The sequence below is a fragment of the Balaenoptera borealis genome (genome assembly GCF_965194805.1).
Source record: "Balaenoptera borealis genome assembly, chromosome: 6".
Classification (NCBI taxonomy): Eukaryota; Metazoa; Chordata; class Mammalia; order Artiodactyla; family Balaenopteridae; genus Balaenoptera; species Balaenoptera borealis.
Genome location: NC_138863.1, coordinates 82168172 through 82183374, shown reverse-complemented (window position 1 = coordinate 82183374; position 15203 = coordinate 82168172). Strand labels below are relative to the sequence as shown.

The 15203-nt window shown below is 35.5% G+C and overlaps 1 protein-coding gene across 25 annotated transcripts in view; it reads left to right on the top strand.

The window, feature by feature from the left end:
• The window catches only part of MBD5 (methyl-CpG binding domain protein 5), a 412237-nt gene that overhangs the window by 243420 nt on the left and 153614 nt on the right, over positions 1–15203 (top strand). The window contains exon 6 of one of the 25 annotated variants that reach the window (XM_082397235.1): positions 10798–10829. The exons of the other annotated variants lie outside the window; for them this stretch is intronic. The gene's annotated coding sequence lies outside the window, so the exon portion shown is untranslated. The remainder of the gene's footprint in view (positions 1–10797; positions 10830–15203) is intronic. 25 annotated transcript variants of the gene reach the window in all.

Genomic DNA, 15203 nt, shown 5'->3' with positions numbered 1-15203 from the left:
TCTGATATTGGCAATTTGTGCCTTTTCTGTCTTTTTTTTTTTTTTCTTGATTAATCTAGCTAAAGGTTTGTCAATTTGGTTGATCTTTTCAAAGAACCAAATTTTGGTTTTATTTGTTCTTCTCTACTTTTTCTAGTCTCCATTTTATTTATTTCCACTATAATTTTTATTATTTCCTTCCTTCTACTTTCTTTCAGTTTAATTTCTCTTATTGGTGTCTTAAGGTGGAAAGTTAGGTTACTGATTTGAGATCTTTCTTCTTTTTTAATATAGGTGCTTATAATTTTCCTCTAAGCACTGCTTTAGCTTCATCCCATATGTTTTGGTACATTATATCTTGTTTTCATTCATCTTAAAATATTTTCTAATATCTCTTTTATTTCTTTCTTGATCCACTGATTATTGAAGAATGTGTTGTTTAATATCTACATATTTTTTAATTTCCCAAATTTCTTTCTGGTACTGATTTTTTATTTCATTCTGTTGTGATTGGAGAACATACTTTGTATGATTCAATCCTTTTAAATTTATTGAGGTTTTTTTTTTTATTCACAAGATATGGTCTAGCCAGGAGAATGTTCTGTGTCCACTTAGAAGAATGTGTATTCTGATATTCTTGGGTAAAATATTTTATGAATGTCTATTGAATCTAACTGGTTGGTTTATAGTGTTATTCAAGTCTTTTGTTTCCTTGCTGACCTTCTGCCTAGTTGTTCCTTCCATTAATGAAAGTGGGATATTGAAGACTCCAACTATTATTGTTGAATTGTATATTTTTCCCTTCAGTTCTATCAGTTTTGCCTCATGTAATTTGAGGCTCTGTTGTTAGATACATATGTGTTTATAATTATTACATCTTCCGATGGTTCTACTTTTTATCATTATAAAATGTCCTTTATCTTTCATATCAATTTTGTTTTAAAACCTATTTTATCCAGCTTCCTTTGGTTGCCATTTGCATGAGCTGTGTTTTTCCGTTTTAAAAATTTCAACCTATTTGTGTCTTTGAATCTAAACTGTCTCACCTATAGCATATAGTTAGATATTGTTTTTTTAATCCAATTTGACAGTCTCTGCTTTTTGATAGATTGTTTAATCCATTTGCATTTAATGTTATTAATACATTTAGATTTGTGTCTGAAATTTCATTCTTTGTTTTCAGTATGTCTCATATCTTTTTTTGTTCCTCTATTCCTCCTTTACTGCTTTCTTTTCAATTAAGTGAATATTTTCTCATGTAATATTTTAGTTCCCTTAATGATTTTTCATTATATTTTAAAGTTATTTTCTGAGTGATTTCTCAGTTATTTTCTGAGTGATTTCTCCTGGACTTAACATGTACACCTTAACTTATCAGATTCTACTTCAGATTTTACTAACTTAATTGCAATGAGATAATTTTATTTCTATATAGCCCTATTTCCTCTTCTGCCTTTTTGTGCTGTAAGTGTTATGCACTTACATGTATATGTGTTACAAACATAACAACACTTTGTATAATTTTATGTCTTTTAAGAAGCTAAGAGAAGAAAGGAAAGCAAGTGTGTGTTTATAGTTTGTTACATTAACCTTCTTATTTACCATTTCTGGTTCTCTTTGTTTGTTCTTGTGGATTTGAGTTACAATCTGGTGTCATTTCCTTACTGCAATACAGCTTTGCTCCCTCCCTCCTCCTTATTGAGCTGGTGGGCACAGATGAGGGAGTGAGTGGGTCATGATTCAAGTGCCAGTGACTCTCACTGTTATTACCAAGAGTTAGTAAATTGTCTTGCATAATGTTTCTTCATTGACTTTGTACCCTTAGGACAATTTCCAGAAATTTTCAGTGTCTTTGTTTTTATAATTTTTACCAGTTATGATCGTTTCACTGGTGAACTCCTCATCCATTTCACAAGTGGATCTTGGTCATTAACTTTTGGATGGTATCCTATCAACCTCTCTGTTCTTCACAGAGGACCTTTATTACTGTGTGATTTATAATTTATTAATATATTGGTATAGCTCTAGAAATCAACGTCATCATGCCATAAATCACTTTATACATTACATGTCAATGAATTACAGCATCTCCAAATATCAATAATACATGTGTAGACTTATGGCCAACAGTGTGAATAGATACTCAACCTAACTTAAGATCACCTGTTTATATAGATGACACTTTGTAAGTCATATACAAGGAAAGGAAATAAGCAATTCTGGGTCACAGCCAATCTTAGTTTTTGTCATGTTATTGCCTTCATCCATATGCAATGTAACAAAACCAAAGGGGAAACTTTCTGCTTTCTCTGAGAGAAGATGATTCCCTAGTTAACCCAGGCTACGCCAGCCAGGATGGGACAGGCCCTCCTTCCTTCTCCAGCAACCATTCTCTTCCCAGAGCCTCCCTGGCAAAAGGTGATCTTTGCTCTGTACTCTGTTTAAAGAACTTTGTCTCAAGTTCGTTAGAATTTTAAGAGTTCTGAAGTTAAATCTTAAGAGTTTGACTCTAAGGAGTTAAAGAATTTGAAGAGTTCTCACTTCTCCCCACCCAGTCTGCATTGGCTACTAATCCTCCACTCTAATTCACCCAAGAAAACTAGAGTAAAAGATCTTCTGGATCTATTGCTTGATTAAGCCTTCAGGCACCTGCATACAATATGTAAAAAAGGCTCAGTTTTATTCCATTTTCTTGGTAATAATTTTTCTGTTTTGTTTAATAATTGATATCTAGTCATTTCCTATTGTTCACTGAAGTGTTAATATTTCACCCACATACAGGGTTAAAAGGTTTCTCTGTAGTGTTATTCCAATTTTCAAAAATGTGTGGTGGCCTGTAGAATAAACTTAAAACTGCTCAGGAAGTCTTTTATAACGTTTCCTATTTGGCCATAGTTTACTGGTCTTGCCTCATCTCTGATCTTCTGCCTGTGCTTTACTTATACTGGGCCAGCAACTTACTACTTTCTCCGAACGTATCATTTACTTCACATGTTCATGCCTTTATCTTTCAGAGATGCTAAACCAAGTGATTGCAAAAATATCCTGAAAATAATGTGGGGTGGTGGGGCCCCAGTCCACATCTACTGAATCAGATTCTTTACAGATGATGAGTTTTTTAAAAGTTCCTTAGTTGATCATAAAGCTACTTAGGAACCATTGCTGTTCTCTTTTCTCTCTTTGCAGCATCTTCCCTTTCACTTGCTTTCACATTTCCTGACAAAATCTTGTTCAACAGAAACAAGAGAGAGAGACCCAACTAAAATATTACCTTCTCTGAAAAGTTTTTGTCAATTCTGTCTCCATTCTTAATCTAATGGATATATGTTGTTGCTCTTGGCTAATTAATAGTAGGGTCCTCTTTCTGTGCTCAGAGAGTTCCCTGCATTCTGAATTAGAGATATTTCCTACCTAAAAGACTTAAAATGCCAACTGTTTACTTTCTCAGCCTTCCTTACATATTGAGTGTGACTCCACAAACAAGACTCTGTCAATCAAGCATACACACAACATCTTTGAAGCAAAACCTAGAGACATTTAAAAACAGACCACAGACTCCATTTACAGAGAAAGTAGTACTAGCAGTGGCAGCTACTTCCAGTGTCCAATATAACAGAAAAGTCATTCTAGTGGCAGCATCCAGCTTGCAGCTCCCAAGCAGGAGCATTGTACACTGCTGCCTCTTTTCTGGCTGGGTCGCCTCCAAAGCTGATTCTGCGACTTCCTGGAGAATTCTGTGAGATGCTTCCTATCTTTTAATAAATTTTTCTGCTGAAATTACACTGAGTTGGTTTCTATTGCTGGTAACTAAGATACAGGGACACCTAATAGAATAACCACCCCATTACACTTCATTCACAGGCCAATATAATAATGAATTATATTGTCTTATAGTTAATTGCCAGTAGAATATGGGTTAACTATGTCAAGAGGGAAGGAAAGAGCATTTTAGGCAGAAGGCATAGCAGGAAGCCATATGGCTAGAAGGAACATAGAGAATACCAGCCACTGAAGGGACAATGTGTCCAGAAGATAAAGTGAACTGATTGGTAAAAGATGTCAATGGATAGAAAGTTGTTAGAGGAATTAAGTAACCGGATCATAGTAGCTCTACAAGACCATCTGAAGACATTTTTATTTTTAAGTACATGAACAATGTAAAGCTATTGAAGGTTTTTAGCAGCAGATGTTATGCTCAGATTTATATTTTGAAAAAAAATTATCACATAAAGAATAAATTGGAGGTGGGGAAATGCTGGTTGGAATTCGCTTGGATTTGAGCTTTGCTCATAGTATTATGAGGTTCTACATTGTTCCAAGTTAATCACTGCTTTCTAGCTATGTCTTTCTACTAATTCTAAAATTTTCCTTTTGGAGTAATCCAGGGTGAAGTCCTCCCTCTCCCGTCAGAGAGCCCTTTAACCTTTAAAGCTAACTAAACATGCAGAGCAGTCTGGGGCAATATTTTCTCCAAGTTTCTTGCTGTTTATAAATAGCTATTGCTAATAAAGACATGTAAATTTTTATCAAGTCCATTTAACTTCATATAGATGTATAACTTAGATTGGATTCTTTTGATATCCAGGAATTAAAGCAGTTCTGGTTTGTTTTTTGTTTGTTTGGTTTTTAAGAGCTGGGGTACATTTCATCTTACTCTTTTAAAACGAAAAATGAAAGTATCACACTAAAACATATGCTAATAATGTGTCTTTGTATTATTTTATGTATTGTTATGTATACTATGGCTATATTACAAGAGCTATTCAAAATTAAAATTAAGTCTGAAGATACTATTTATATTTTTAGTTGGTCTCAGAGAATGAAACAATGATTGCACATGGCCAGATTGCAGATAGCCAGCCAAATAATTAGAGCTGCTACTGATTTTAATAAGTATGACCTTCCGAATTTTATATTTGAATATCCCCCAAAACATTACAAAATGCATTCAGTGGAAAGTCAACAATTTGGTTTTTCATTCATTAGTATAGTCAAAAACCTTTCAGTTTCTGAAGAATAATGTTACCATTCTAGAAAATCTTTCCAAGCAATATCCCATGAGTTTGTTTCTAAGTTATGAGTCTGTTTCTGTTTTGTATATAGATTCATTTGTATTTTTTTTAGGTTCCACATATAAGTGATATCATACCAAAGGGGAAAGGGGGGGATAAATTAGGAGCATGGAACTAACAGATACACACTACTCTATGTAAAATAGATAAGCAACAGTGATTTACTGTATAACACAGGGAACTATATTCAATATCTTGTAATAACCTATAATGGAAAATAATCTGAAAAATATGTGTATATACATATAAAACTGAATCACTTTGCTGTACACCTAAAACTAACACAATATTGTAAATCAACTATACTTCAATAATAATTTTTTTAAAAGCAATATTAAGAACAAAGGCAAGGCATTTGGTGACTAATACATGCAAAGTTGGTAGGGAGACATCTATAAGGCCAGCCTGCTCACAACAGCACTGCAGGAACTAGGGTAGGAATCAGAGGTTAAAGGTCAAGACAGAGGAGTTTTGCAAGTTCCAGACTGGTATCTTACATAAGAGTGATTTTGTTTGCTATTGTTGACCTTGTTTGTTCAAATCACTCTGTGCTTTTTTTTTTTTTTTTTTTGGCTGTGTTGGGTCTTCGTTGCTGCACGCGGGCTTTCTTTAGTTGCTGCAAGGGGGGGCTACTCCTGTTGCGGTGCGTGGACTTCTCATTGCGGTGGCTTCTCATTGCGGTGGCTTCTCTTGTTGCAGAGCACACGCTCTAGGCGCCTGGACTTTAGTAGTTGTGGCTCGTGGGCTGTAGAGTGCAGGCTCAGTAGTTGTGGCGCACGGGCTTAGTTGCTCTGCGGCATGTGGGATCTTCCCAGACCAGGGCTTGAATCGGTGTCCCCTGCACTGGCAGACGGATTCTTAACCACTGCACCACCAGGGAAGTCCCATTCCATGCTTATTTTAACAAACAAAGAAAAGTGTAGAATTTGCTTAAGAAAAATAAAAGTATATATTATTTGTCCAAAGTACGTTTAAGGTAATATTAAGCTGAACCATATGAATTTGTCATTTTTGTAAGTCAAAAATGATTGAATATGTCAATTTTATGTGGTCCAACCTAATAAAACCTACCAGTGCACTATAACATATCATAACATATAGTAATTCATTGAGTTTGCCCATTCTGAGAAGATAGGTATACATTTTCTCAATTTTTTAGTATCAACAATTATCTTCCATCAAATAAATTTAGTCTTACTAGAAGCCAAAAACACTTGCTGTGGACATCTTTAAAATACGTTATAAAATTTGTAAGAGAATTTGATGGTAATATTTTTAATGGTAACGAAGGGGCAACAGGGTATAAAATGTACTGATGAACTGGCTCAACCTATAATGTTTTTAAAGCCCTCATTGATCTCTGGGCTGATATTCTAGGATTCAGGGATTTTTCCAGAGCCGTCACAGAATTAGAGAAGATATACTCACACTGTAGATCTCCCTAGTTCCTTGGAACTTAAAATCTCAGGAAAGATGAGGGTTAATATAAATAGTTTTTTTTTAAAGTAATTGTGGCAGCTAACACTTAAATAGTGTTTACTGTGCCAGGCACTGTTCTAGGTGCTTTACATGTATTGACTCATTTAGTCCTCACAGCAATACAGTGAAGTAGGTAGTACTGTCATTATTCCCATTACACAGATGAGGAAGTAGAGAAACAGAACAGTTTGTACAAAGTTATACAGCATGTAAGTGCCTGAGCTGAAATTTAAACCTAAGAATTCTGGCACCAGAGTTGGTACTTAACCACCAGTAAACTGCCTCTCAATATAAAGAAGGTCTAGTATCATTCAGTCAATTCTAATATACTGCAAGGTTGCTACATTAGTTGAAATACTAAGTTCCTTAATGGAGCTTGTCAAGTTTCTTTCCATTCTAATAGCTGCTATTCTGGACTGTTGCAATAGTTCTTTAGCTAGGATACAGATTTCTAATCTTCTCCCCCATTTCTAGGCCAGCCTGCATCCTGCTGCTAGATTAGTACAAGTAAATCATCACTTCAGTCCTGTTACTACCTTGCTCAAATCGCTTTCATGACTGTATTTCCACTGCCAGGAAAGGATGTAAATGAGAGCACCCTCTAGGATCTGGTAGCATGGCTCACCACAAGCTCAGTATTTCTTGGAAGTTTCCTGTTTTATCTTAAAAATTTGCACAAATTTTACATCCCACTCCATAGTACATCTGTTTCTTTTAATATAAAAGTAATGTATTAAATTTAAATAAATGTTTTAAAATAGTGTTTTAAATTTAAATTAAAACTTAAATTACTTAATTCTGCAAATTTTCAAATAAAATTGATGAGCCAGAATGATGCTTTATATTTATTCTGGGCCTTCTAGTGTCACATGAGGTTTACATTCTCCTATTTGAAGAGCCTGGGTATTCAGGATAGATTTTAGGTGCCTTTGCTTCTTATTTATTTATTTATTTTTGGCTGCGTTGGGTCTTTGTTGCTGTGCACGGGCTTTCTCTAGTTGCGGAGAGCGGGGGGCTACTCTTCATTGTGGTACACGGGCTTCTCATTGCGGTGGCTTCTCTTGTTGCGGAGCACGGGCTGTAGGCACACAGGCTTCTGTAATTGTGGCTCACGGGCTCTAGAACTCAGGCTCAGTAGTTGTGGCTCGTGGGCTCTAGAACTCGGGTTCAGTAGTTGTGGCGCACTGGCTTAGTTGCTCCACAGCATGTGGGATCTTCCCAGACCAGGGATGGAACCCATGTCCCCTGCATTGGCAGGCAGATTCTTAACCACTGAGCCACCAGGGAAGCCCTGCTTCATATTTTGGAGTCTAAATTATCTGGCCATATTCCAACCTTCCCATCTTATAACTTGCTGTTTCCCTGTATTAATCCTCTGATAAATCCATCTACCCATCCATAATTATTTACCACATACCCTCCTAAAGATGTCATGTACTGTATACCACCTATATATCTTGGCTTTTGTCCTTTCTCCCCACTTGTAATACAGGCATACCTCATTTTATTGGACTTTGTTTTATTGCACTTCACAGATATTGCATTTTTTACATATTGAAAGTTTGTGGCAACCCTGCATTAAGCAAGTCTTTTGGCGCCATTTTTCCAACAGCATTTGCTCACTTCATGTCTCTGTGTCAAGTTTTGGCAGTAATTCTTGCAATATTTCAAACTTTTTACTTATTATTGTATTTGTTATGGTGATCTGTAATCAGTGATCTTTGATGTTACTGGTGTAATTGTTTTGGGGCACCAGGAACCACACCCATATAAGATATGGAACTCAATCAGTATTATGTGTGTTCTGACTGCTTCACTAACTGGCTGTTCCCCCATCTCTCTCCCTCTCCTTGGGTCTCCGTGTTCCCTGAGACAAAACAATATTGAAATTAGGCCAATTAATAACCCTACAGTGGCCTCTAAGTGTTCAAGTGAAAGGAAGAGTTGCACATCTCTCACTTTAAATCAAAAGCTGGAAATTATTAAGCTCAGTGAGCAAGGCATGTAGAAAGTTAAAACAGGTCGAAAGCTAGGCCTCTTGTGCCAGACAGTTAGCCAAGTTGTGAATGCAAAGGAAGAGTTCTTAAAGGAAATTAAAAGTGTGAGTCCAGTGAACATATGAATGACAAGAAAGCAAAACAGCCTTATTGCTGATATGAAGAAAGTTTTAGTGGTCTTGGATAGAAGATCAAACCAGCCACAACATTCTCTTAAGCCAAAGCATAATCCAGAGCAAGGCCTTAATGCTTTTCATTTCTGTGAAGGCTGAGAGAGTTGAGGACGCTGCAAAAAAAAGTTTAAAGCTAGCAGAGGTTGGTTCATGAGGTTTAAGAAAAGAAGCCATCTCCATAGCATCAAAGTGCAAGGTAAAGCAGCAAGTGCTGATGTAGAAGCTGCAGCAAGTTACCCAGAAGATCTAGCTAAGATAATGAAGGTTAAGAAAGAGAAAAACAAATACTGTATGCTAACACATATATATGGAATCTAAAAAAAAAAAAAAAAAAATGGTTATGAAGAACCTAGGGGCAGGACAGGAATAAAGATGCAGATGTTGAGAATGGACTTGAGGACACGGGGAGGGGGAAGGGTAAGCCAGGATGAAGTGAGAGAGTGGCATGGACATATATACACTACCAAATGTAAAACAGATAGCTAGTGGGAAGCAGTTGCATAGCACAGGGAGATCAGCTTGGTGCTTTGTGATCACCTAGAGGGGTGGGATAGGGAGGATGGGAGGGAGACGCAAGAGGGAGGAGATATGGGGATATATGTATATGTATAGCTGATTCACTTTGTTATACAGCAGAAACTAACACACTGTTGTAAAGCAATTATATTCCAATAAAGATGTTAAAAAAAAAAAGATAATGAAGATTGGTACACTATACAATAGATTTTCAGTATAGCCCTATGTTGGAAGAAGATGCCGTCTAGGATTTTCATAGGTAGAGAGGAGAAGTCAGTGCCTGGCTTCAAAGCATCAAAGGATAGGCTGACTCTCTTGTTGGGGCTAATGCAGCTGATGACTTGAAGTTGAAGCCAGTGATCATTTACCGTTCTGAAAATCCTAAGGCCCTTAAGAATTATGCTAAATCTACTCTGCCTGTGCTCTATAAATGGAACAACAAAGCCTGGGAGACAGCACGTCTGTTGACAACATGGTTTACTGAATATTTTAAGCCCACTGTTGAGACCCACTGCTCAGAAAAGAGATTCCTTTTGAAATATTACTGCTCATTAACAATGTACCTGTCACCCAAGAGCTTTGATGGAGAGGTACAATGAGATTCATGTTGTTTTCATGCCTGCTAACACAACATCCATTCTGCAGTCCATGGATCAAGGAGTAATTTCAACTGTCAAGCTCTATTCTTTAAGAAATACATTTAATAAGGCTATAGCTGCCATAGATAGTGATTCCTCTGATGGATCTGGGCAAAGTAAATTGCAAACCTTCTGGAAAGGATTCACCATTCCAAATGCCATTAAGAATATTTGTGATTCATGGCAAGAGGTCAAAATATCAACATAAATAGGAGTTTACAAAAAATCGATTGCAACCCTCATGGATGACTTTGAGGGGTTCAGGACTTCAGTGGAGAAAGTAACTGTGGATGTGGTGGAAACAGCAAAAAACTAAAATTAGAAGTGGAGCCTGAAGATGTGACTGAATTGCTACAATCTCATGGTAAAACTTGAATGGGTGAGGAGTTGCTTCTTAAGGATAAGCAAAGAAAGTGGTTTCTTGAGGTGGAATCTACTCTTAATGAAGATGCTGTGAAGATTGTTGAAATGACAATAACTTAGTTGATAAAGCAGCAGCAGGGTTTGAGAGGATTGAGTCCAGTTTTGAAAGAAGTTCTGCTGTGGGTATGGGTAAAATGCTATCAAACAACATTGCATGCTACAGAGAAATTGTTGGTGAGAGCAAGAGTCAATCAATGCACCAAACGTCACTGTTGTCTTATTTTAAGAAATTCCCACAACCACCCCAGCCTTCAGCAACCACCACCCTGATCAGTCAGCAGCCATTAGTATCGAGGCAGGACCTTCCACCAGGGAAAAGATTATGACTCACTGAAGGCTCAGATGTTTGTTAGCATTTTTTAGCAATAAAGTTTTTTAATTAAGGTATGTACACCGTTTTTTAGACATAATGCTATTGCACAATTAATAGACAACAGTAGAGGGTAAACATTTATATGCACTGGGAAACCAAAAAATTTGTGTGAGTTGCTTTTTGAGAATAATATTTGCTTTATTGCAGTGGTCTGGAACTGAACCTGCAATATCTCCGAGGTATGCCTGTACCCTCTCTCCTCACTTCTGTTCAAGTGCTAATCTTTCAAGACCTAATTCATTTACTAGCTTTTCCTGACTACTCCAGTCAGGACTTTGAATTCCTGTAATACTTACTCAATGCTTATTATACAACAGGTTGTATTTTTAATATTTGTTTGACTAAGTCTTACACATAAACTTTTTAAGAGTTCAACATACAGAGAAGCAAGAAAAAGGACATTTCGGGCAATGGACACGGTGTGTACAAAGGCACAGGATTATGAAGTAGCACAGAGTATCCCAGTAAATGCTAGGTTGTTTACTATAGCTGGAATGTAGAATATATACTGGGAATGTGAGAAAAGTAGGAATCAAACCATGAAAGAATATATAACTCATGCTACGAAATGTACATCCCACCTGCCCCAGCCCCTACCATAATTAATGGGAATTCATCAAAGAAATCAAATAGGAAAGATTTATTGTATTAGTTTTAATCAACTTTGATGTAATTTCTCTAGGTCTTAATATTCTTCATTTTCTTAGCTCTTATTTTTATTTTATATACCAGTAAAATTATCATATTTTTGTGCAGTCTTTTTTCTTAATCTCGTATATATCCTCCATATACTTAATGTGTATACACATATATACATGGACACATATAGAGAGAGGAATTGTTCATTGCTTTAAAAGATGGGATTACACACACACACACACACACCTGCACCTTGCATTTCTCACTCTACAGTGCTTTGTAGAAATAGCTCTAATTTATTTTTTTAATGACTGCAATATTGTGTAGTATGGAGGTACCAAAATTTTTTTAACTATTCCCCTATTTGTAGACATTCATCTTGTTTCCAGTTTCTTTATATTTTTTAAGGAGATGTAGCTAAATCAAACCTTATGTTTATCTGACTAAATTTCACTGTAGCCTATGATTAATCCACCATAAACTATTAAATAATCCATGTAGGTTTGGGTATATAAGATGAAGTAAACTTATATTGATAATTTCTTATTATGATACTGTCTCATATCCTCTGTTTGCTACCAAATTGGTGGATATTTAGGAGTTGTTCCCAGTAGTAATATAACATCATAATGCATGAAATAACCCAGTTGATGACTCAAATTTTAAGTTAAAGTATAGTGATACCTTATATATTAAAAATAGGGAAATTACAATAATATTTTCCAAACTGAGATGTTAACAGGAATTTTATGGCCAAAATGTTCCATGGTCAAATTATTTGGGAAAACATACTGAATTGAACTGGGTTCTGCAAATGTTTGCATTTCTCTAAGAGTGTATTATTCCATGAAATGCCATTTGGTAAGGAGTGCTCTACATTATTCTAAAATAATATAGACATCTGAATTGTGTTCAGACATATGAATAGATTTTCAAAGGCCATTTTTTGTGGCACCATTTTGATAGACCTGTACTGTTGGTCCCCCGGTAGTACAGGTCTGGGAAAGATGACCCACTCAGATTGCTGCTAATTTGTCTAAGTGTTATTCCCAGTACCCCTCCCTATAGTTAATACATCTATCAATCAATCACAAAAGCTTGGAATTCCAGTGATACTGGATTATGAATATTTTAAAGCATACCCAGTACCTTCTTTACCGTCATAGTTTTTCAAACTTTTCCTGTTCCATCTGCCCATAATCCTCTCTCTCTTGTTATGTTTCTGTGTATTAAGATCTCAGTTTTCTTTAAATGCTCCCTTGTTTTTGAAGCTTTCTCCAGTGGGAATTAAAACCATTCCTTTTCTGATTTTCTCATACCACTTTGCCTTTCTTTCAGTAATTTAACTTCCTGCCTTATGATTCACACAGTTGTTTTCATGTACATTACAGTAGATGTTGTGCCATGACCTCTAGTTCATGTGGAGGAGCCCATAGACCAGCTGAAGGAGCAGATATATAAATAAGTTTATACAATGTGATGTGATATGTATTTATAATAGTACACAATGCTAGTGGTAAAAGGAATGACATGAGAAACTATGGACTAAAACGTTTGAATGTAAATTAGCTTATATAACTAAGATTTTAGCTTTATTTAGAATGTTTAAGTCTAGAACTGAAGTAGAATGTTGTACTGGTTATTGTACGTAACTTTCTCTTCCACTTAGCTTATAATTGCTCTGAACACCTGGCCTGTATATTACTTATTTTGCTGTTTTCTATTGCACCTAGCACTCCTGTAGATATATAGAATACATTCAATAACTGTTAAATTGAATTAATTTTTAGAAGCTGCTGTTTTAAAAAAATTTATTCTCACAATCTGAAATTTGATATTTTATGTCTGCATATTCAGACTGCTATTTTATTCTTAATTTAAGACATAGTTATAGGGAAGGCGACAAACAACATTTTAAAATATTATTTTTTGACTCTCAGAAGCACTTTTGGAAACTGTAGACTTACTCCATGGATACTGCCTTTGCACAAAATATTTATGGAATTGCTTTTGTTCCTTAACATACTATTTTGCATGCACACACTAGTTTCATCTGAATTCTTAAACCAACTAAATGTCATGTCAAACTAAGCTTAGTGGGTCAAAAGTTATGTATGCCTTTTGGGGTCAGAAACAACAAGGGATCTTGTGTGGTACAAAAGTTAACTATAGAGTCAATTACAAAAGAGAAATTCCAGAAATATTTTTCACAATTCTGGCATTTCTGGGCTTGGTTTACAGCCTCTGAAGATAACCATTTTGAAGGACAAAACTGACTTAAAGTATATTTATTAAAATACCACATTCTTCATAATCCAGTTTATTAAGAAGAGTTGTTGGTTTTGTTGGACTGGAATTTAAGCATTTTATTATGTTTCCTGACTAATTATCTGTCTAATACTATTTTTAATTGGTATTAAACTTTTACCAGTGACCCTGATATTATAACTTGTTTTTAATTAAAGAATAGCATTCTTATCTCATCATTTTCTTTCTTTAAAAAATGCCATTACAGCCCAGTTTTTTTTTTCCATTTTGTATTGGATATTTTCCATCATGAAAAAAATGTATACATTCATGCTCATGATTTTCTCATTATTATATTCATTGTTATCATTAGGTATTGATAATGGAAAATGAGACCAAAGGCATCCTTATTACCTGATTATCTCATCCTTTACCTAAAGGAGCATAATCTAGAGATAAGACCTAGGAGATATCAGATGAAGCAAATACTGTAAAGCAGCATTTATTTCAATTGCACTTATTTCGTTTCTGAGAAATGAAACAGGAGTTGAGCTAAAGTTTACTTTTGCTTTAGCCAGAAAGAAAAGAATTGTCAGTCAGATTAATCCTGTAGACAGGAAGAGATGGATCTATTTAAGAAAACAAATGCCTTTTTATAGCCTTTGAGGTCATTTGGCATATCATTTATTTCTAGTTTTTATTCTGACTTCAGAGTATTTTATTTTATACATTTATAAAATCAGCTTTTTAGGGACTAGGTACCATTTTTCAATTTCTCTTTAATTCGTGTTTTACTTATAAATAATAAAATAATTGTACTACTCTAGACTTTACTAAGTAAGTCTGATAAAATTCACTTGTAAGTAATTAGTACAGAATACATATTTTCAAAAGGATTCAAATAGGTTTATGGAGCATACAACTTTAAATATCAAAGGGTGAAATAGAGATTTGGGGTGTACTAGCCTAACCTTTTAAATTTGGTAGATAAGGAAGCCGTCTGAGCTGCTGTCACATGCATGACCTGGAATAATTTGGACAATTGTGCATTCTTATATTTTTTATGCAAAATATATATTCACAAATACTATCCATCATGTCCAGATTTTTAATAAGGTACTTTATTTTTGTGAAAATAAGTTATAACTATTACAAGGATAGTATACTTTGTGAAGAAATCGGGCTTATGTTATTACAATTTTTAACAATTAACATTTGCATACTCTTACATTTATCCAAGATTTTTATATTTATTATCTCAGTTGATCTTAGAAACAGTAGAGATAATACTTACATGGTTGGTAGGAGTTAAGATTCATTTAACTGAAGAACACTCGCCCTCTCTGCCCTCCCCTCCCCCCGCCCCTCCCTCCCCACTCCACACACACAAGCTTAGGCTAAAAGGAGATATTGTGGTTTATAGGATAGAATGGTCTCCAGAAAGACTAATCTGAGGCTCCCAGTTCTTATCCCCTGAATTGGCTTCATTGTCAGCTCCACTCTTGGTGTCACTGACAGTTTTGAGTGTCAGTGGTCCTGATCTGATTAAGTATTCATCCTTGGAAACCTCACTGTGGACAGAGGGATAGGGGGCTATGCTGACTGGCTTTGGCAGTTAGGCCCACCTCTAAAGCTGTCGAACGGGTGAGTTGTCAAAAGGAAAATTG